This window comes from Dromaius novaehollandiae, unplaced genomic scaffold (genome assembly GCF_036370855.1).
Source record: "Dromaius novaehollandiae isolate bDroNov1 unplaced genomic scaffold, bDroNov1.hap1 HAP1_SCAFFOLD_128, whole genome shotgun sequence".
Lineage (NCBI taxonomy): Eukaryota > Metazoa > Chordata > Aves > Casuariiformes > Dromaiidae > Dromaius > Dromaius novaehollandiae.
Window position 1 is genome coordinate 21556 of NW_026991312.1, and position 22185 is coordinate 43740.

General features: G+C 37.4%; 1 long non-coding RNA gene across 1 annotated transcript; it reads right to left on the reverse strand.

Annotated features, from left to right (window-relative positions):
• Positions 1–10133: 10133 nt before the first annotated feature.
• Positions 10134–18986, reverse strand: LOC135325771 (uncharacterized). Its single transcript, XR_010386554.1, has 3 exons — positions 18836–18986; positions 11892–11944; positions 10134–10568 (listed from the first exon to the last, which is right to left on the reverse strand). It is a non-coding gene; the product is annotated as an uncharacterized LOC135325771 (long non-coding RNA).
• Positions 18987–22185: the final 3199 nt, after the last annotated feature.

The following is a 22185-nucleotide window of genomic DNA, read 5'->3' on the forward strand; positions in this document are numbered from 1 at the left end:
TCCAAAATATAATTCTCTTTGCCAATATGGAAAACAAATTATGGATTTTTGACTAGAAAACGTTGGTGGGACTGCAGGTGACTCGTATTTTACTCGGATATAGGGCTCTGCAGCGAGTGCTCAGAAAACTGGGAGAAAAACATTTCTGTTCTTCAGTACTTTGTCCACCTGAAGAAATTACAAAGGGTATAGATAGATGCAGTATTGTGAAAGGACTGAGAGTAGTTGAAACTCAGCTTTGTGGACAAACTGCAAAGGCAAGTATGGATGGTATGTGTTTTAAGGTATGATGTACATGACCATTAAAAGACTAAAAATTTTTAGAGAACAAATCTAGGAAAAGAAAGCCTTTTCCATACGGTATTGTAGCAGCTATGAGGTAGAAGATAAGTCATGTATCAAGCTAAGTTTATAGTTGTTTGCATAATTCTTCCTTCATAACAGAACTTAATTCAGTTTGGACTGATCCCTTATACGTATGGTAATTGTGAATGTCGGTGACTGTACTTTTTCTGAGAATTAATTGAAATCCTATGATCTAAGATAGTTGCTCTCTGGGCAAAAAATTAAAAATAATTTTATACAGTCATCTTCTAAGTTGTGCTCAAGAAAAAAAATCAGTGTGCTTAAGACTCGTTTTATTATCATAATTATCCTGACATACTCAAAAGGTACTATTTTGAAACTTACTTTTCAAATCCTACTAGAATAACATCAGCTGTTTTTATTTCATCTTTTAAATTAGCTCTGTAAACTCCAAAAAACAGTGTAGACTGGTTTCTTTCATATCTATATTTTGTGTTTGATGGCACTCTTTAATGGAAACCTTTTTCATGTGCAATGCCATTTTGACCTTTTTTTATTATTATTATTTTAGGCTTTGGGAGGCACTTACAAGGTGTCTCTGCCCTGCCTGGACATCAGTTTGGACAAAAGCTATGGGAAGTTAATTATCTGAAAGTTGATCTTGCAGTCTATCAAATTTGGTTGCCATTGGCCAACAGGATCAAAAGGTAGTAAAGGCAGAATGCTTGTATCTGTACAGGCGATGAACATAATATCCTATTTTTAGGAGGGAAAAAAAGAGTCTAAATGAAATTGAATAAAGTCAAAGAACTTTTTGTAAAACAAAGTCTAGAAGAGGTAGCCCAATAAAACAAGGAAAATATAAGATTATGCAGAGTCTTCAATAAAACTACCAATAAACTCCCAAATAACCTTCATCTTCCCAAATCATTGTCCACTATCTGCATATCTTTGCCAAAACATCTATTGAGGCTGAAGATGCAATCATCCCCCTGTATTGGCCAGGAAAGAAAAGCTAGAAACATTCAGTATACCATTCAGGTTTTAATCTACAGAATAGCCCACAAGAAAGTTAATTTTAATGTTTGTAACAATGTATGATTTTTTCCCCCCCCTAAAATATCAATAATTTACTTTTTTGTGATATTAGGCGACATTATTTTGCTTTTAGAACAGAGGAACAGAAAGGTTGAAACTGAAGTGTCCATTATTGGGGGCAGGGGGAAATAAAGGAGGAGAGAGGCAGATTATATGATCAAGTTACTGAAGACTTGAGTTTTAACGCCTCGATGAATTAAGGTCTTTTAATTCTACAATTGTCTTCATTTTAGCATTTTTTTTTCAGCTTCCCTGATCTTTTAACATTGTTTCCTTAATGTCTTCATGCTTTGTTGCTGTGGCAGATTCCCTGAAAAGCAGTTTAGTTTTTTGGAGGGAATATTAGTAAATTTATCCTTGTAACATGTCAAATATGAAAGAGCTGCATATCTTAGGAAATGGTATATAAACAAGGTTTCTTTCAGAATGTGCTTTTTTTGTCTACTGAAGGAATAAATGTATATGGTCCTTAAACTGTTTCATCAGCACAACTGAGGGATTGGTGAACTGTGACAATAAAAAGGTATTAGTGACTTGAGGCAGAGTAGAGCAAGAATATGCTAAAACGGTTTTGCTTCTGTAGGAAGCTGTGATATGAAACTTCATGCTTTGCATATGTAACAAAAGTGAATAGATATGAATATGCATATGAAAATCTTATTGGGAACATGTGAGCTTTCACGGAATCATTGACAGATGTAAATGCAAGTTAAACCTGTAGTATTTTATTAGGAAGTTGGAGACTTGAATATTATTTTTCTAGTCAGCATTTTTTTTCTTCTCCCCCAGATTAGTTTCTTATTGTCACCTTTTGCTAACAGCATTAAGCTAGGAGTGGGGAAGGAAGTAACCCACTACTAGTGAAGGCCTAGTGCAGATGGTGATTAGAGGAAAAGGAAGAAAAATAGCCTCAGTGCACTTTTTTTCCCTCTGAACTATACCTAAGATGTCATTACTAATGCTGCTGTGATACACATAGGAAGACCTGAGTCCTATGTTAATAATTAATCCTAAAATACGAGAAGTCTAGAAAATCTTTCACCTAGGACTATATAATGGAAGAAACGGAGTACAGGTTCTTCTGATAAACAAGCTAAGCCTATGTAAGGGGAGACTAACCTAGAATGTCCCAATGAATATATATATTTTACAAGACATTACTTAGTCTTTAGAGTAGAAGATGGAAATTGTTCAGCTTGCTACACCTCTCTCATCCCCAGGTTGAAACTGGGAGGTTGGAAGGAGGGGCAGGCAGCTTCAGATGTTCCCAGAGTCTGTTTTGTGTAACACAGGAACCACTTTTTACTGTAGTGTTATGTAATGCTTTGCCAGCAATGTTGCTTTGAATTGTGAGTACTCTTAACAATAGATTAACAGTTCCACAGGACAAATTAATTAATCCCTGAATCCATCTGACAGCTGCAGAAAGGCAACTGTGCTTCTTATGCTGAGAGGTTAAGTACGTTTTAATTGTTGCTGTATAGCAAGGAGAATGTAACAATCTCTTAGTGTCCGTTCTCTTTTCAGATTTGGCATTCTAAAAGATCTTAACCTTATCTCCTGATTTGTCAAACTGTATTTATGAGTTTTAAAGAGTTGCTTTTTAGTAGGCACACAGATGGCTTCTAAATGATATGGCTGCTTTGTGCTGAATTGATAATTAATAAAAATGATCAACATCTAATTTACAGCCTTGATTCGGTATCGAGGTTTATGGTGGAGTTATTAAAGCATATTACTTTCTGATAAGAAATAATAGGTTGATTGTTTTGAACTTATTTTAAAAATGAATTCTAGACTTAACAAAATCTTCTTCACCTTTTAAATTATCCAGCTGCTTGAATGTTCCTTGCCTTATGTTTTATCATTGTAGGGGGGAAATGGATATTTTTCACATTTACAGTGAAAGCCAATGTACTGTAACCTTTTAAACATACCTTTTAATCTCTTTTGCTCTAGAGGGTACTTTGATACACCTAAGAAAGAGTAAAGGCTTTTATTTAGGTAGAGATTGAGCAGAGGGTTACCCTCCTCCTCCCCTCCCCCCTTTTTTCTCTTTTTCTTTAATTCATTCCAGAATTTGGTCATGGATTTTTCATATTGCTCTGAATGTTGCAAGCAGCAATTAAAAGCTAACCTCTTCATTTCAAAATAGTGTATTAAAACAATCAATTTATGACCTGGTTAATTGAGCATGACTGGAGTGTTTGAAAAGAAAGATACATTTCCAGTCTGCTGCGGCTGCAACCAGGCACTAAATCAAACAGATGGCTCACAGAGACAGGCAAGCTGCTGTTATTAAAGGTAAATGAAATCTTCTGTGCTGCATTTATGAGACATGAGAGTTTTACCTGTAGCATGCTCAGGCAACTTTTGCCAGAAACAACTTTCCTTGGACTTCTGTAAACATTCCTATCTATGTGATGGGTGCTACTTTGTCTGAAGCTTAATCTGGAATAGTTAGTTGCGTGACTTGTTCTTTCCTTCCCCTTCTGCCTTTTTGATCATCTTCTTTTGCCGTTAGTTTATTTCTGATCAAGCAAAATCATCTTTCTGCATATCTGTCTCTCAGTAGGACAAAGATTAGTAGAAGACAAGTGTTTCATGACAAGTTTTGACTATACTCTCTCCCTCAATTCACCAACTCAAAAATAATGTCATTAAAATACTTCTAAAGGGAGCTTTAGGTGTAATATTTTGAAGAGTGTTGGAATATTTTGGAATCCAAAACTGGAGAGGCAGCCAAGTAATAGAAAAAACCCCAGCTCTCCTTACTCATAGTGCACATGGAGTGGCACAGTAACATTAAATAAATTGGAAGGTATCCAGGCCTAGATATTTGAAAAGAGATTTTACTTCAGTTCAGATACATTATTGCTATTATACTCTTTAGTTGCATCCTTTTCAAATGAAAGATTGTGCTTCCCTTTTGAGAACAGCTCTTGGGATTTTTAGTAGTCTTGCTTTCTGAAATGCTGATTAGTCAAACTAGTGGTGGAATGTGGCTTTATCAAATGTCAAAGAAGCGAGGAACCATTAGACAAACAGACAAATGGGAAAATTTGTGGCTGACATGAGAAATGATTTTTGAAATGGCAGTGTTCTCATAAACCTTTTGGAGCTTGTAAAACAAATCTATACCTTCTCATCAGTATCCGAGAATTCTTCTAGACTTGACTCCAGCATGTATCATAGCCTTTCATTTTAGAGATTTAATCAGCTGTTTTTAGGATCTCAATTGTAGGCTAGTCATGCCTTATAATGGCAAGATGGGGAAAATGCTAGCAATCTTCCTAACGTAGTAAATTTTAGCTACTATAGGTAGTAGCCTGGTAACATATCAGGACATTTACATCTTGAAGTTTGAGTTTCTCTCAACATCTGAGCATGTTGGATTTGTAATAATGCCATTTAGGAAAATCTGCTTGCATCAGGGACTTTTTTTTTTCCCCCCTCCACCAAAAGTGATTGATAGCAAATGTACTTAAGAGGCACTGCTGGATTAAAAAAACAAACAACCCTCCCCCTCACCCAATCCCTTTCCTTTCTTACCATGTCCAATCTAGCAATACAGTTAAATGGAAAATGGAAAACTCCATGTGTCTGACTGTGTTCTTTACCTCTTTCCAACTCATACGGGTGCACATGCACATTGCTGAAGTCTAGATTTGCAAATTGTGAAAGACTGTTTAAATAAAATTATTTCCATATGAACTGGAAAAATCAAATAATGGAAACCTCGAATATCTCAAAACTGATCTGGTAATTGCAGCGTAAGTAATGCTTTAAAGTGCAAGAAGTGAAAATACTATTAGGGGTTACCATAGTGCATGCAGATTAGAAAATTAATTTGTCTTAAGTGAGCTGTCAGGTTAATGTTAACATAGTTCATTGTGGTTTCATAAAGTTGCAGTCTTTTGTGAATTTTAGGTGTTTGTTCCAACATTAAATTTGTTCACACTTTGGAGATGTGGGTGCATTTTAATATTTTTGCCATTAGGAAAACTGATATAATCAATAAAAGCCCCCAAACTTGCTGCAAAATACCACTTTATTTCAGTGGATATCTAGCCTTTTTTCCATGCATGTTATTTTTGACTTTTACCTAGAGACATTACTGCAATGTCAAGGAGTAATTTTTTTGTAAATTCTGACTTCTAAAAATGCATTTATAAAAAAAAAAGAAGAATTACCTGTTTTCCCCAGTTCCTTATTCCCTCTGAGTGGTTATGCTTGCTTCCGGTGATTAAAAGGGAAGGAGCTTAACAGGAATTTGTGGAGGGCAAATGTAATACTTTGTGATATCTACGTATTGCTATCTTCTCGATCCTGCCAGGAAATTAAAGGTAGGGAAGGCATACTTTGCAGAATATTCCTTTTGGACTAGCTGATAAATGAAGAGTTGGCATACATTACCGTAGGAATAGTGAAGACTGCCTTTTCTCTCTCTGTGTTTTTTGCATGGGAGGAGAGGACTGATACACAAGGGAGAGAAATGTTCCATTGACCTCACTTAACAGTGGTGTGAATCCTAATAGACTTTGCTCTGCTCACTTCTTAGAGAGAACAGTGCGTCTAAGTCCAAAGGAAGAAACATTTTGCTCTAGGTCATAATGTTTCTATCTTTTGATCCCTGTGCAGCTCTGTAGTCTCTCACATGATCCTGTCTGTCACTACAGAAGTTCTCCTCGATAAATTCATGCAATATTACCTTGATAAGGTCTTCAGAATAGTCCTTTTACATGCAGGCTCTACTACCTACCACAGTAATGCAGATGACTAATAAATTAGATTTAAGAAAATAATGATCGCTGCTGTTTAAGGAACTCAGACATGATATTTCTTGGAAACTCCATCAAATGCTGAATGATTGGATCACATACATGTTCACTCTATACAATTTTTAAGCATATTAATGCAGGGGGGAAATATCCTTTTCCTTCTTTGCAGTCTGTCCCAGAGCTGCAGATATCACTTGGAGCTTTCTCTTCTTTCTCAGTGCATGGTTCAAGAAATGCATTATGGAACAGGCTGATTCTCAACCCAGTCCTGGGTTGGTTCAATGCAACCATGAGTTTAGTCTCTTTCAGGTCTCCTCTCAGTAGACGAATAGCTAAGCAGTGCAATCCTCTCCCTTACAGTCTCCAACTTCTAACAGCCCTGGTGACCCATCATGTGTTCTGGTGTGACCTTTGTATTTGGGCTTGTGCAGAGGGAGTGCTGCTCATGCAGTTCTTCGTGCCAGAAATATTTCCCATGGGGATGGACGGTACTTATGGTCTTGCAGAGCAACTAGGAATTTGACTGACTTTCTGACTTCTGTTTTCTTCTGGGTCCTCAGGCTTGAAGTGAAGTTCTGTTTGCAGATTTACCAGTGTTTTGAATTTCTTTGTAGTTTATTACTTGAAAAGAATCTCAGAATCTCCTGGTCCTGTGCTGGTGGAAGATTGAAATGCTGCTTTCTGTCTCTCAAGCATCCTGACTCACAGTGCTGTGCCCACGTAAGGAAACGCACAGATAACAAGTCCTAAGACCACCCATGATTTTGTATCCTCTCTTTCTCTCGCTCCCCTCAGCCCAAAATCTTTTTCAGGTCGAAGATGCTTGATGTGTTAAATTGATCCATGTATGGAAGCTATTCAATACATTTTGATCATTCTTGTTGACTTCTGTAACCCTTTCCCAAATCTGCTGTCTTTTGGGTGGGTGGTGTGTGTGTAAAAGTGAGAGGGAAGGGAATGACCAAAACTGTGCCCAGAATTCAGCAGGTCAGACAATGAATATTTTATAGCTTATTTTTCCTCTCTCAAATGTTACTTTGTACATTTTGGGCTTCCAGTTAATTCTTTTGTCCTTCTTTTCCTTTGTAACACGTGAAAATATAATGGGTAAAATGAGGAGGGACATTGCGGTTGTTTCTTAGCTTTTTTCTAAATTGAAAGTTTAGCTGTTCTGCCTTGAATGTACGCAATGATGATCAGATAAAAACGTGTGTGGAAGAGCCTCCTTCAGTGTACTTTAAAATATATGTTGTCTCGTGTCTGCAACGTGCCAGCTAGGATGGGGGCTATTATCTCTGCTAGTCTGAGCAAGTAAAACCTTCAGAGTTTTACCAGGAACACAGAAGCTGGGTACTCTTCACAGCCATGTCACTAACTTTATATGATATTGTTCAGTTTATAAGACTTAGCTGTTTCCTACCTCAAGGCTAAGGATTGCGTTTCCAGTATGACAGTGAAATGTAATATTATTATGGAATGAGTATGTGAACACTCAGTACGTTAGAGCTTATGAGCGTGTCTGCTGTGAACTAGGTATTTTCAGGCTGCTAATTACTATGTGAGCTGAATGATGGTGCTCTCTAACATTTAAATCTACTCTGTGAAATAATCCTCTGTAAATCTGCTACAAAGGGTCTGTAAAACATTCCTTTTAAGAGGTTGTGAGGTTTATTTATCATGGAAAGTAGGTATTTAGAGAGAAAGTGCTTGATATTAAATTGCTAAAGCTGAAACATTTGAAGATCTGTTTCACTATCTTAAAGTTTTAACATAAACATGCCAGTTAAATTCCCTGCTATCCTTCCCAAAAATGAAAGACAAACACATTTTTCTGAAAGATCCCTCATAACAGAGGGACTTGCATGCTCAAAAATATTTAATATTTCTTTTGCCATCACAAATCCGGAAACTGTGTTTGTTGCTGTAGAGCTGACCTGAAAATGAGCAGCTGTGAATCCTGTTCTCTTCTTTGCCTGTCTCTGAGGCAGTAAAGTATTTTGGATTAGGTTGATGAGTTCATCTCAATCTTTGTAACTATTATGACCATACTTTTTTAATACTTGCTACTGTTTCACCTCAATGGTGAGATTCAGCAGGTACATTAAGATTCAGCTGCTACATAGAGTTGTACCCTAGTTTTTCCTCTGCCGTTCAGTAGTTGGAACACTCTGCAGTGTGTCAGAAAAGTGAATGACTGGTGTGATTAAGACACATTTCTCTGTGTACACAGAGAAAAACATTTCAGTTTGTTTTTGTTTTTTTTTAAGATGTAGGAAATAAAAAGAAAAAAATGAAATCTGTACTGGAGGAATAGAATTTTCTTCATTTAAGTATGAACAGTACTTCAAATGAATGTAAGGAAATCATAAGATACCTGAATTTAAAGGTTCAAATGAACTAGTGGGACTCTAAATGCCGTCTCTCCTTCTGTTAACATATATCATGGAATGTTTAAAAAGTTGGACTTTTTGAATATATACTTTGAATATATACAAATAGCATGGGAAAAAACAGGTATTATAAGAGACCACAGAAGGGAAAATTTTATGGTCCACGACAGAAGGGATATAGTCCACAGTTGATGAAACTTTAATTTAGTTAGTAGACAGAGTCTGTTGCAAAAATATCAAATGACGGAATGATGAAATGTAATTAGTAAGTGTTGGACACTTTTCCCAGAAGCCATATGGGCCTTAATGTGTAAGGTGATACATAGACCTCACATAAGATTTTGTGGGTTTTTTGTTTTTTCCTTAGCAAAGAAAGCATCCACTAGCAGATTGTCATCATGCATCCATTGTGTTCACTTACTCTTTAACCTTCCTTGATGAGTAGAAATGGCTTGCTTTTTAAATACAAGACTTGAAAGAAACTCTGATTGGCTTTTAGGAGCATTCACTAAGCAAATGTCTTGAGGTTCTTTAAATTAATTGATGCCTTTTTCTTGCTGTGCCTCTATTAGAGTTCTGTATGACTAAGGAAAAAGATTTTTTTTCCTGTGAGTGTATGTGTACATTCTAAACTGTTATTGAGACTGACGGACTTGAATTAAAACATACAAGTAATTTGATTAGAGAAATAAATGGCTGTATATTAGGAACCTGCACTGGAAATAAAATATTTGAAATGTGCGCATCTATTCATATGGTAATAACAGGCCCTTTCAGGCACAAGGGCTGAATAGAATGATGCAGCCTTCAACCTTTCGATTGTTGCTATAGCAAGTACATTGCCTGCTAGTAATTAATTTGAACATCCATCAGTTACCTGGCCAGGTAGGCCCTGTAGCACTTCAAAGAAATAGGTTTGTTCAGTTTATCCAACTTGTCCCCAAAGTGGACATGTTCTTCAAATATTCTCACTTGGAGTGATTTAATGAGTTGACTAGTAGCTTGGCAGTGAAATAATCTATTGTGCACTTATTTTAGAAACAACAGAAAAAAGCATGATCCATTTTTTACTGAAATACTTTCTCTCAGAGAGCAGACCAAACTAGGAAGGAATTCTTCTGCCCCCCCCCCCCCCCCATAGTGGACAATATTAAAAAAAAAAAAAGGGGGGGTAGGGGGTTAACACTGAACACTTGCACAGTTTTTTCTTTTTATCCAGAGTAAAACTTGCTGATATGAAGTGTTTTAAGTTGCTGTGAAAGTTAGATGGGAGATTGTTGCTAATCAACAATATTTTATTACATAAGGATTTAAACCAGGTCGTATTTATGGTAGGAGTTTGGCCTGCGAAGAGAAACAAATATATACTGCTCAAATTGCATTAGGCTACTTTTTGTTTTAGGAAATAGATAGCTAATTACTGGTGAAATTTAAACAGTACTTCAAAAATACTCTATGGAAATAAGGCAACAAATGTATTTAAAGATGACTGCTAAGGTTATCTATAGAACGGATACTGAGATATCCTCTGGTCATGGTAAGGTCCCTGCTGTGCTGAATACTAAGCATTTATGATGACAATACTCTCCTTTGCTTCAGCAGTGCCGGACCCAGTCTTGAAGATCTAATGTAAGATGGTTGTCTATAAAAGCCTCTTAGCACTTCCCAAAGTAAGGCTATAGAGGCTACAATAGTGAAATGATTGGTAATACAGTAATCTGCTTTACAAAAGCCCTGAGAGAGGGAGAGAGAGAGAGAGAGAGATCTATATATAAGTATATATATATTTAATAATGAGAGAATTTCAAATGGACTAGAACTTGATTTGCTTCTTAGGAACTGGCAGAAGCTGAATCCTAGATGCTGCTCATACTGCTTAAATCCTTGTATATGTAGGTAATGTGAGATCTTTTAATTTGTTCATGATTTTTAGTCTTTTCCAGCTCTGCTGTAAAACAGTTCTTCTAGTAGAAGTGATCTGTCACATACAGAACTGAGGAAGAAAGATACACAAAATAGAGTTTAAATAAGATCGTATCATTAATTTCTTTCTTTTTTTTTTGCCTAATGTTTCAGATTTTTCTTCTTGACTGTCCTCCATGTCGGGTTGCAATGATTCTTTTCAGGTAATGCCCCATCCTTGCTGCATTTCTGTCTACTTGCATGGTGTGCTTAGAAGTTGATTGTGGCTTAAGTCATAAAATAGTAAGATACGCATCCAGCCCTTAGTTAGAAAGACATACTGGCTGGACTGAATGATGAGACCTTGAAAAGGGTCATGGCTTCAGCTGTGGGTGCTGAGTCCACTGACCCTTGTTTCTTTTGTACTGGTGGTGGTTTTGGTCTCACAGGCAACACCTATTCGCGCAGTAGTTGATGAGAGCACAGGTGTCCTTCTACAGAATAACCTATGGGCTTGTTAAATGTATGTCATGTGCCTCGTACTTTCTGATTATCTTCACTAAAAATTAGTAGCTGATCTTCATGGAAGGCCATATGTACAGTATGGGTCTATTTTTTAAAATGTGGAGATAAGTTAAATAGTTAAAGCAGATTCCTACTGATTTGGGTATTTCTCAAATGTGTGCAATCTTTTCTATAATATTGCTTATTGTTACTAACTTTAGGAAGTGGTCTAATGGACTAGTGCAGTAGAGTCCAGTAAACAGCCCATACTTTTTATAGGTTCTTACCTATAGAGTTCTTGCTCTCAAAGGCCCTCTCTTATGTGCGTTGCATGATAGGGGTACAGCTAGTATATTGTGAGGAGGGTCATGGGACTTCCCAGACAGAATGATAATCAGGAATGGCTGTAGTTGCCACCGTGACAGTTCACTCGGCTCTTTCTTCTCTTAGTCTAGGCAGTGACTGGAAAATATGATGCTGGGGGCATGCCTCATGAATTGTTTTGGAGGTGCTACTGTCTCGCTACAACTTTTTCCTGCTGCTCCTTATTTGGGCAGGGAGTAGGCTGAATACAGAGATACAGTACTAGTGCCTCTTCATCTCAGAGAGCGTGCAAAGTAAGTCTGGTGTCTAGGAAATCCTGGATTTACTATGCATTTGCAAAGGACTGGTTGCAGGGCAGAGGCTGCAGTATTTGTTCTTTTTCAGAATGAGCCTTTCTGTTTTCTGACGTCCTGACATACAAATGACATTTGAAGAACTGTTTTGGAATTGTAATACCTTCCTCCCCCGCCCCAAGTTACTTATAAACTTTGTAATTTTTAATAGAGTTTATGACAGGCAGTGGTTGTAGAATGAAATTTATGCTTTACTTTGTCTCTTATATAAAGTAGACTTAAACAGTACTGACCTTACTTCTGTAGGTCCTGATGCAACAGTGGTTCAGGGAGAGATGACTGAAAGCTGTATAAAATAAAATACAGCACTGTAATTTAAATACTACTTTCTTTCCCTGTTCTTTGCTTGGGATTCTCTGTTGCATCTTTACAAATATAATTCTTTTATTTAAGTGACTCAAAAATCAGACTTCTTCCAAATTCCCAAAGCTTTAGTTTGATGTCATGTACATTTATGGAGTTGGATGAAAGTAAAAACTTTCTCAAATGTCTATTTTAAGCTCTGAAAGCAAAATGAACAGCAAAATTTCAACCATTTAGCAGCCTGGACCATGAACAGGATTAATATGAACAGGATTAATATGAACAGGCAGTCAAAACCTTCTAGGAATCCAAAGCTCATTATAGAAAGCAGTCCTACTTCAGGAAATTATTAAAATGTTTATTTAAAGAGAGTTCTTATCCTGGTTATTGCAGTGAACAGTGGCTTTATTCAAATTAAAGCCAGCAGAATTTTCTCAAATTTCCTGCTACCTTTTATGAAAGATACACTACATAAAATACTACATAACTATACATAACATGTACATATAACATACTACATAAAAACTTTGCATTTCATTTCTAATCTGTGAAAATAATATCTCATCTCTCTTCTAAGGTTGCAGATGCATATGTTAAATGGGGCCCTCTTAGCATTGCTGTTTCCTGTCGTTAACACGCGCCTGGTGAGTATACTATACCTTTCCTTCTCCTCGTGTATTTCTTCCTACAATACTTTCTCTAGAAAGGTGCTTGAGCTGTCTTTAGAGGTGGCTAAACTACACAGATTTGGTTTAGGAGCTATACTTCTAAAATACTAAGCAAGTTTTGATGGTTAAAATTTCTTGCTGCATGTAAATTCACTGCTCATGGAAAACTTCTTTATTCCCATATCTTTGTTTCTGCAGGTATTTCCTCCCTCTCAATTAAATTCAGCAGGCTACATACTATTTGCATAATGAATCGGAGTGATCTATAAATACCTGCTGGATTTGTGTATTGAAGAGATATCTAAGACACTGAGAAAATGATGGGATGAGAGTGTTTCACTCAAAGCAGGTAAGTTAGCTCTTTTGCTAAGATCTTTCTGAAGTACTAGATTATCACTGAGTTGCTTCTTTTACTGTGAAGAACTTGCTGTTTTGAATATGGCAGTCAGATTACTAACACTTGCAAGTAGCCACCTTTCTTCATCCCAGACCCTTTTGTAAAGCTATCTAAAAGGTGTTTCTTCTACATTGCTGGAGCAAGCAAACTACTTTCTGAAATGCATTTTTTTTTTATTTGTAAGTATTATTTTAATGATGTCTGAGACAACACTATTGAATGCCTGAAACTGAAGAACTAGTTTCTTTTCAAGCAGATGCATATAAAACTATAAATAAAATTTAAGTATAAAAAGTTTAGACTTCAGAATGGCTACGTTGTGAGATGGAGCTGTCAAGTGTGTTTTCTTTTGGACGTCAGGTGCTACGCTGCCGTACCTTTTGTCCTTGTGTTTTACAGGGTAAATTGATTGTGGGGAAAAAAGTTAATGCAAAAGAATAGTTTATATCTTTCACATGATTAGGTTAATTCTAAAGTCTAAACCCTTTTGTAGGGTGGCAGCAAGTGCATTCAGGAATGTAGTTGTAGCATCATATCGTAGCTGGGGTGGGCTTAATCTAGGAAACTTTGGCAAACAAGACCAGTGAAGTTGCAGCAATGCAATTTGTGTAGGCTGCTAATACAAGGACATATTCAGGGTTCAAGTTGTGTAGTTGGTGCTGAAATCTCTGCTGCCAGTTTCAATGTTATCGGTACTGAAGCAAGCTAGATTGTTAGTAGATGTATGCCGGTCAGCATCATTTAAGCCTTTGAATATGCTATAGATACAGTCTTTATTTCAGCCTGGTGGCAGCTATTAGTCCTACAAATTATAGTTTGAGTTAGATTTTTGCTTCAAGTTATTTACCTCCAACAACAAGCTTTTTTCCTGAGTGAAGTCACATAAGAGCCCTCCTATGATCAAAGTGAACGCTGAGTAAATATATTTGGCTTTAGGAAAATTCAGTCTGTTTTACCAGGCTGTAAATTCCTGGTACAGGTCACTAGAATGGATCCAAAATACTAGTCTTTGATTTACAAGCACAATCACAAAAACTTCCATGTGGAGAGTTAATAATGTGGAGAGTGGAAGCGTAGAACAAAGTTCATTGTCCATTCCACCCTGATCTTTAAACTGACAGTGAACGTGATAGCTTTGAAAGCGGCTTCACAGGATAGCATGTGGCCCATGGTTAAAATGACGTAGTGGGAGACTAAAAAACTAGAAGTGGGTACACATGAATATGGGAGATTCCTCAGGCCTGGAATTTGCCCAGTGTTGTTGGCGTCTGTCACCTGCTCTCCCCCCCAGATTAGGCACAGCAGGGTTTCTTCATCCAGGTTTTCAAAACTGCTACAAATTTCCTGTCTTCTGGAAGAAAAATTAGCCTGTTGGTGTCCCTAGTAATACTCAAACCTGTCGAGAATTAATGCTAAGAAAAGTTGTCCTGAATCTGAGCTGGATAAAATATTTCTAAGAATTATTTTTAAGAGTTGTTATGCATGCACATATGGGTGTGTGTGTGTGTGTGTACGTATATATACATATAAGCGCACATGCTTGCTCATTTTCTCAGATTTCAGTGGTTTCAGTAGTATAAGCCTCGAGTTCCTTCAAGATTTAGTCTTTTTGTCCTTCCTAATCTGGTAACTACACATATTCTTTTTCATACTAGAAATGTTTATTTGCAGTTTGCAATTGTTTTTATTAAAACTAGTTACTGCTGAATAGAAATGGCATTAAATCAAAAATGCAAATAGAATTTCTTGATAATAGAATACTTTTCCTGTTTCAAATTAGGTAGCTTTCTGATTTCTATTGGATTTTTAGGAGTAACCTGTTAAGGTTAAAATAATACATGTTGAAATATTTTAATAAATCATTAACTTGTATTTTCTCTAATATTGTTATAGATCTCACTTATATTTGGGCAGTGGTGATTAAACAGGAAAAATACAGACTACTCGTATAAAATTCTGCCCTTCTCTAGAGATAGAGGAGCCAAAGGACTACGTCCAAGAGCAAATATTTTTGGAATAAATACAGCTCTAGGATATTTTTGGCTTAACAGCTGCTTGCTAGGCTAGTCTCTTTTCTGTGTGTCTTCTGGCACAAGATAATATGGGTGATGTTTTATAGCACTGCAGCTTTGGCCCAAATTATTTCTTGGTAGACGTGCATTCTGCTCTATAACTGTCGTTGTAAATATCCACAATGACATTTTCCTGAAAGCACTGAATAACTCTTAACACTTAGTAGGAAGTTCCAAAAAAAAGTGCAATAAATTTGTCTATGCTCTCTGTTCCTCTGCTCTGATTTGTAATACCTTCCTGAAAAGCTTTTGACTCAGTCAGGAATGGTCATCATTTTATGCCTCAACTTTTTATTTCAGTTTTGTGATATTTTAAGACATATATTTTACTGTATACATGGTTCATACAAAAATTTGTATACCTAGTTACATCTGTAAAGGGTTGTAATATATAGTGCCTGGCAGAAAGTAAGAGCATGAGAAGTTGGACACCTGACCCAGCTACTCATTTAGAAGTGGGGGAGGGAGAGCATGCTTTTGGGCAGGTAGGTGGGAGAGAGAGCTCTCATTCTCAAGAGACAAAACATTCTTGATTAGCATTAACAATCACATGGAAAATAGGGTAATCTTTGAAGACTTCCAGGTAAATAGAGAAGAAAATGTTAAGGGAATCAGATTGTTAGGTTCCCGGGTAGGAGCCTAGAAAGGTGTAAGAAGAAATACACAAGTGCAAGATCTCTTTTAACTCCGTATCTATATTACATGGAATACAGTGTAGGTCCTGATAGCCTAAGCCTCACAAAGGTTGGAAAGGAAGCCCGTTAAAAGTTTCTCAAATAAGTCGCAAAACAATGTGTGGCACCAGGTCTGTGCAAGTAAATTAATTTAGCTGCCAGTGAAGTGTTTGGAGAGTAATCGTTTTTGTATGAGCATGTGTGCGAACATATTGCATTAATCAAATTTTAAAGGAAAATATTTCTACTGGTTTTAAAGCTTTGTTTGCAAGCTGATGTCCTGAATATGTTGATATAGATAAAGTAAAAAATAAGACATGTCCTAGAGGCGTTGGGCTTACTGTCTCGGCTAACACAGAGATGGTGCAGTTTTAATGTTTCCAGAAGTTGCTAGACAGTATTATTAGAACTATTTGCCTTGAGAGGTACACAGCCTAAATCTGTTTTAGGAATAGAATCATACTTTGAGCAATACTTGCAGTGCACTCTGTCTTTAGGGACTATGATAATGTCCTACTGCATCTCTGTTGACTGTTAAGGTAACAATGCACTGTAGTAAAAAGTTTGCCCCAAATGCCTGTTAGCAACACAGCAAAATGGAATAAGTAATGGTAGCACATGATGTCATTTCTAAATTGTCTAAGTCTAACTGGCATAAGTGGAAATAACAGTATGGTTAGACATCCAGGGCTCTGGAAAGGTGGTGCTTTGGCTGCTATTCGTACTAAAGCCAATGATTCTGCATCTTTCACACGTATCGAGGCTACGTACGTTAAAATGGTATGGGTGCGTAAGTGCAATTTACAATCACACTTTTATTTGGGAATGCAAATTTACCTTATACTGGTGGTAAGTAGTGCCAGTATTATCTGTAGAGGAAGTAAAAAATACTCTTTCTGAAATTAGTATTTTGTGCACATATAACTCTTCTATCTTGGACTCAATTCTACAGATGCCTGACTGTGTCCCTAGAGTCATTACATGTGTGCTGGTTTGCATAATCAAATTGAGTGACCAGGAGACTGTAATGCCTTTTTATGAGATACAATAAACATCAAATCTAGCACTGATCAAATAAGGAAAACAGTAATAAAAGTTAAAATAAATGCCTACAGTTTAGCTCAGCAGTGCATTGAACAACTGCATTGTCCTAACTTTCTTGGTCAGTTTAATCTCTGTAGTGACAGGCCAAGAAAAAAAATCCCTCTCAAATTAGCAGAATTTGGGTATGTCATGAGTTGGAATCCTGGGGGTTTGCTCTAGCTGGATCTTCTGGCATTTGTATACTAGTAAAAATATAGTTGTTGTTCTTGTTTCATTATGTTTCTGATCCCCTCCATCCCTGTAGCAAGGTATTATTCCTAGTCCTGTGTTCCACCATGTCTCGACTCTACTAATCTTCAGCACAGACGGACTCTCTTTATAAATCTCATGACTGTGCTTGTGCATGCTAACGCTTCCCTCTGGTAGCAGATGCAGATTCTGATTCTCTCCCTCTGTATATATGCCCACCCTAACAGGATTAATTGAAAATGAGAACTAGATAATATTGGATAAAACTAATCAATTAATGCTACCTTAAGGGGTTATATTATAATTCTCTCTACTGACTGGATTGTGTAGAAGATGGCAGATGCCTACTTGAAGTTGAGATTAGGTTTTTTTGCCTATATCAGAATATCAGAAAATATCAGAAAAGGAACTGTTGCAAATAAAATCTGGGGAAACTGGTTTAGACCTTAGCACAGACACCACACAGATGGGTGCCTGATACTTAGCTACAGCCCTGGTACTCATTTATTTTAAGTGGCTTTGCTGTTGGCATCAATGCCAACATTAACATATCTTTATTTTCGCCCCATTCAGGTATGTGGGAATCCCTTATCTGATCTATGCCAGGTGGACAAACTGGTGCCTGAGCTGTAGAATTGGCTGAATAATACGGTACTGAACAGTACAATAGTGTAACGTGGGTCAGCTTCTTGGCTACTTGCCGTTTGGACGTCTGCTTGAGAAATGAGTCTTAGCAGGACTGGAAATAATCTGTTTTCCAAAGGCCACTTGTGTTTTTGTTTTGGATTTTTTTTTTCTTTTTAAATACTTCATGTCTGTCCTGAGATGATTCTCTTAAACTCCTCCAGCAACTGTCTCTCCTCTGCCAAATAAGTCACTTGCTATCCTGAATATGTTGAGAAGTAACCAACATCTGTCACATGGGCCTAGTAGCTGTTTGCCCCATGATTTCTGCATTGTACAGCTTTATATAGATTCCCCCTCTCCCATTTCATATATACTGTGGTTTGCTTTACAGGTTAAATTAAAAAAATCTGCTTGCGGCTTATTTGTGGATTACTGACCCTGTCTAGGATACTAGTCATTAATTTTAAGTTATGAATCTGGGTTTACTGACTATGTCTAGGAAAGCTACTGGTACAGAATGCCATTCCATGTTTACTGCAGACACCTAGCCTGCCTGCTGGGTGTGCTATAGAAAAGGGCAGAGCTGAATTACTTTTGTTCCTTTTTCTGTCATACCCTGCAGTCTTTGTAGAGGATGGTGGAGGGAGAGTTCTTGCCCAACACAGTGCTTGAGCTATTGTTGCAAATATAAAACCAAGGCATAAATAATTAGCAGAGGGAGGAATACTACTTTCAGAAAACAGAGCAAAGTAGCAACCTCCCTTCCCACTGAAACCAGCTGAGCTGAAGCGAGTTTAGACTAGTGTTTTGCCATGCTTTGCGGGGCAGGGAGGAACTCGCATCTAAATATTAGACTTCTGGGCTCAACTCTATTCGAAGCTCTATGGTTTTGAAGAGCTTTTTCTAAATCTTAGTGCAGTCAATGGAAAGACCTAATTGTTTCCTCAGGGCAATAGCTGGTTTAAGTTGAGGCATCCATCATGTGCTCAGAGGACTGCCGTTGATGGCCGTGACTTTTCTTGCTCAGAGATAAAAGAAAGAGGTGAGCTCTAATCCTTCATCACATAGTTTCTCTTTTCTGCAGTCTCACAAGCAATAAAAGTGGCTGCTAAGGGTTTAGTTAGGCCGTTATACATAACTTACCTGTTCCTGGGATGAGAGCTTACTGTCTGCTCGCTATTTATTCTTGGTACGTCTCCAGCGAGCCCTTAGCAAGTGTCCCGGGAATTGTGGCCCTTTTGAATCTGCACCATACTGGGCTGATGCGGGGGCAAGCAGCAGATGTGGCTACCTTGAGCTGAACTCTTCCTGGAAAAAACAAAACATCGTACATCTTCTAGCAGAAGTTTCATCAGAAAATGTAAAAACTGAATAGTCTGAATGTTTATTGCAAAATATGCTAACATAGTACTCTGGATTTTGTGTGCGTGTTTGAGGAATAGTGTATGTCAGTATTAGGCTGTGTTTTGAAACACAGCATGATTTTATACCAATGTTAAAACCAGTGAATGGACAATGAACAGATTTTTCTTCAAGTAGCAACCTTTAAAGGAAAAGAACCTATTATCTTGAGTAGCAGGGTAGCCTGTACTCTGTATTCATTTAGACTGTTAAGAGAGCCTAGAATATGAGTTAGTAGAAGAAATGGATAATTTGTCATTTTGTCTTGTACCTTTACTTGTTTTAATGCCCTGAGAAGGGAAACAAGGTGAAATGCAGGAAGAGTGATGCTAGCAGCCTGCAAGGGAGAGAGGAGTTCAGGGCAAACAGCCAGCAAACCGATTGAAAATTAATATACAGAGTTCAGAGTAGTCCATCTTGATAACGAACGTTCAATGTTCCCGAATCTGGGGACAGGTGTGGATAAAGAAATATGTCATCAATACATTGGTCTGTTACTAGGGAAATACTTGTTGCTCTTGAGAGTGGCTGCTGCGTTCCACCAAAGGCATCTGATGGGAGAAGACACGTCTGTTGAGGCCTGTGGCGAGGGTCTACTTTAGGGTTTGTTGCAGTCTGGATTTAGATACTCATGGCCTTTGCAACTGCATACCATCAAATATTATGAGATGAATTAACTCAGGAGGCAGTATTCTGACCTCCTTTATGTTCTGTGAATAAGTGTTGCTTTGATTTTTGGATATCTCAAACGTGATCACATTCTAAACTGCTAATTTGTTTTCGTGAAGAGGTTTTTAAAATCCTGGATTGATGGGTGATCCTTTCTATGTTGTCTCCACTATCTGCACCTATCTGCTATCTGTGAATGAGTGTTTATTGATAAAACAACTTACAGACCAGACCTTTAGAGCTGGGTGAGTCAGTCGTTCTGTACAACTTTATAGTTAATCTGTTGTGTTTGTTTTTTTCTCTTTATTGTGGCCTGGCTGTACAGCTTGAGTGCCTGGCTGTACAGAGAAGTCTGCGTTGTCAGTTCCATACCAGGAAATGCATTTGCATAATTAGCTGGGCTTCAGAACAATCAATCTTTCACAGCAAAAAAAATGTTTTGCTTTACACACACACACAAAAAAAACATTGTCAACACTACTGCAGCAAAACAACTGTTACTCTGTTCTCAGAAGTGTCCTGAGTGTAACGTTTGTGTAACTGACCCTCACAACTCGGCGAGTGCAGAAGCCCACATGAAACCACAGGATATTAGAGCATGCTCCTTGGCAGGGATTGAGTGCCTCATGTTGTATTGTTTATATTAGGAGCTATTGTTTCTGAAGTGTGCGTATTCCAGTTGGGAGAGGTACAGGTTTTCCTTTCTCGCTACTAAAGCTGCGTTAGCCTCTCTTCAGATATTCTTGTTTGATTCCCTTATTTTGCCCTAGGTATCTTTCAACAGGTAATACAGGAGACAAAAGAAAAGATTAATAGTCAGGAAACTTCAGAATTTCTGTGAAGTTCTTGCTTCTGCATACTGTTATCTTGGTTGGTTTTATGTTTTGATACAGAATACTTAGAGTAAATTAACCCAACAGCTTGTATGGAAGATTCTTTAGCCTACTGTCTCCCAAGAGTTGGCTGCACATGTTGGAGTTTGCAGTCAGGACACTGATAGTGTTTAAAGTATTCAGCTGGAGGATGCCAGGACTAATAGAATCCAGCTGTTGGGTTTAATGGCTTTTAAATTCAAAATTGGATTAAAAAAATTGTAGAATTTATCTGCTGTTTATTGACTGTTATTTAGGAAGAAAGCTGAACTGTTTCAATCTCTGACTTCTGCTGATGCAGAATTTTTTGTGATGTTTCTGTTTCAACATTATGACTTTAATATCTTTGGACAATAACAGAAAAGGAAGGTTTTTTGAACAGACAGGCCATGATAGTAAGACTTGCATCCAGAGTCACTTTAGGCTTTAAAATGAGTCTGCATTTGAACCAAGGCTAATGTTTTGGCTTTGCATTACTCCTGTGAGATTTCAGACTCAAGTAAGGGTATTGTCCAATTTTCACATCTGAAATATATCAGAAAAGTATGTCTCTTCAGCCTTTTAAGTGAACTGCAACAATAACTTGGATTATGAATTTTGGATTTTAATTTTTCCTGCCATTGTTCAATTTTAAATGTGTTATGGTCTAGTTTGAGACTTTTTTTCCGAACAAATGGGTATAGACAAAGACACTTTGATTACTTTGCTTTTTTGCATCGTTGTTGGTAATTTATACTAACAAGGAAAAGGAAGAGAGCGAGCTTATGTTATCTTATGTTATTCCTCCTTTATTGTGCTTCTGGCTAATTTCCTAAATTCTCTGCTCGAAGCACTGTATCGTGTTTGCGGCAAGGAGGATGGGATGGGTACAGATAGCTGCATTTTCAAAGCACTGACCATTAATGTCTCTCATCCCTTTGTTAATACACGCAGGTGACAAAAGAACTTAAATGAAGGGATTCTTGCGGGGCATAAGGAGAAGTTTTCCTTCTTAAAAATGGTTCCTTGTGACTCAGTTGTTAATAATGAATTTTCCTTATTCCTCAGCTTCCATTTGAAATGGAAATCTATTACATCCAGCGTGTGATGCTCTACGTTGTGCCCATCTATCTGCTGCGGAAAGGAGGTAGGTTGGCACTTTGCCCTTTGTATATCCAGTGGAACAAGATGTGCCTAACGGTTACCACAGATTTTTGCTCTTTTTCTTAGAATATGTATTACTCTTACTTGTTGTTACTTAACAGTTTCTGGTGGTATGTTGGAGTTCCATCCTGGGTAACAGTGTCAGGCACTGAATTAGGGGCATAAAAAGATGGTCTTTCGCCCAAAGGGTTATGTTGTTTTCAAGACTTTTGCCTGCTTGGATGTTTCTCGGGAAGTACCGCACCTTAAACTGAGCTGAAAAGATCTCTTTTTATCATTAGATCCCAGGTAAATATTAATCAGTTAGTTAGATAATTTCTTGGAATTCTGAAGCTGTAATGAATTGTAGTGGCACTCATTAGTAAAACAGGCTAGCTTGCTTGCTACCTTCTCAAACAGTATTACTAT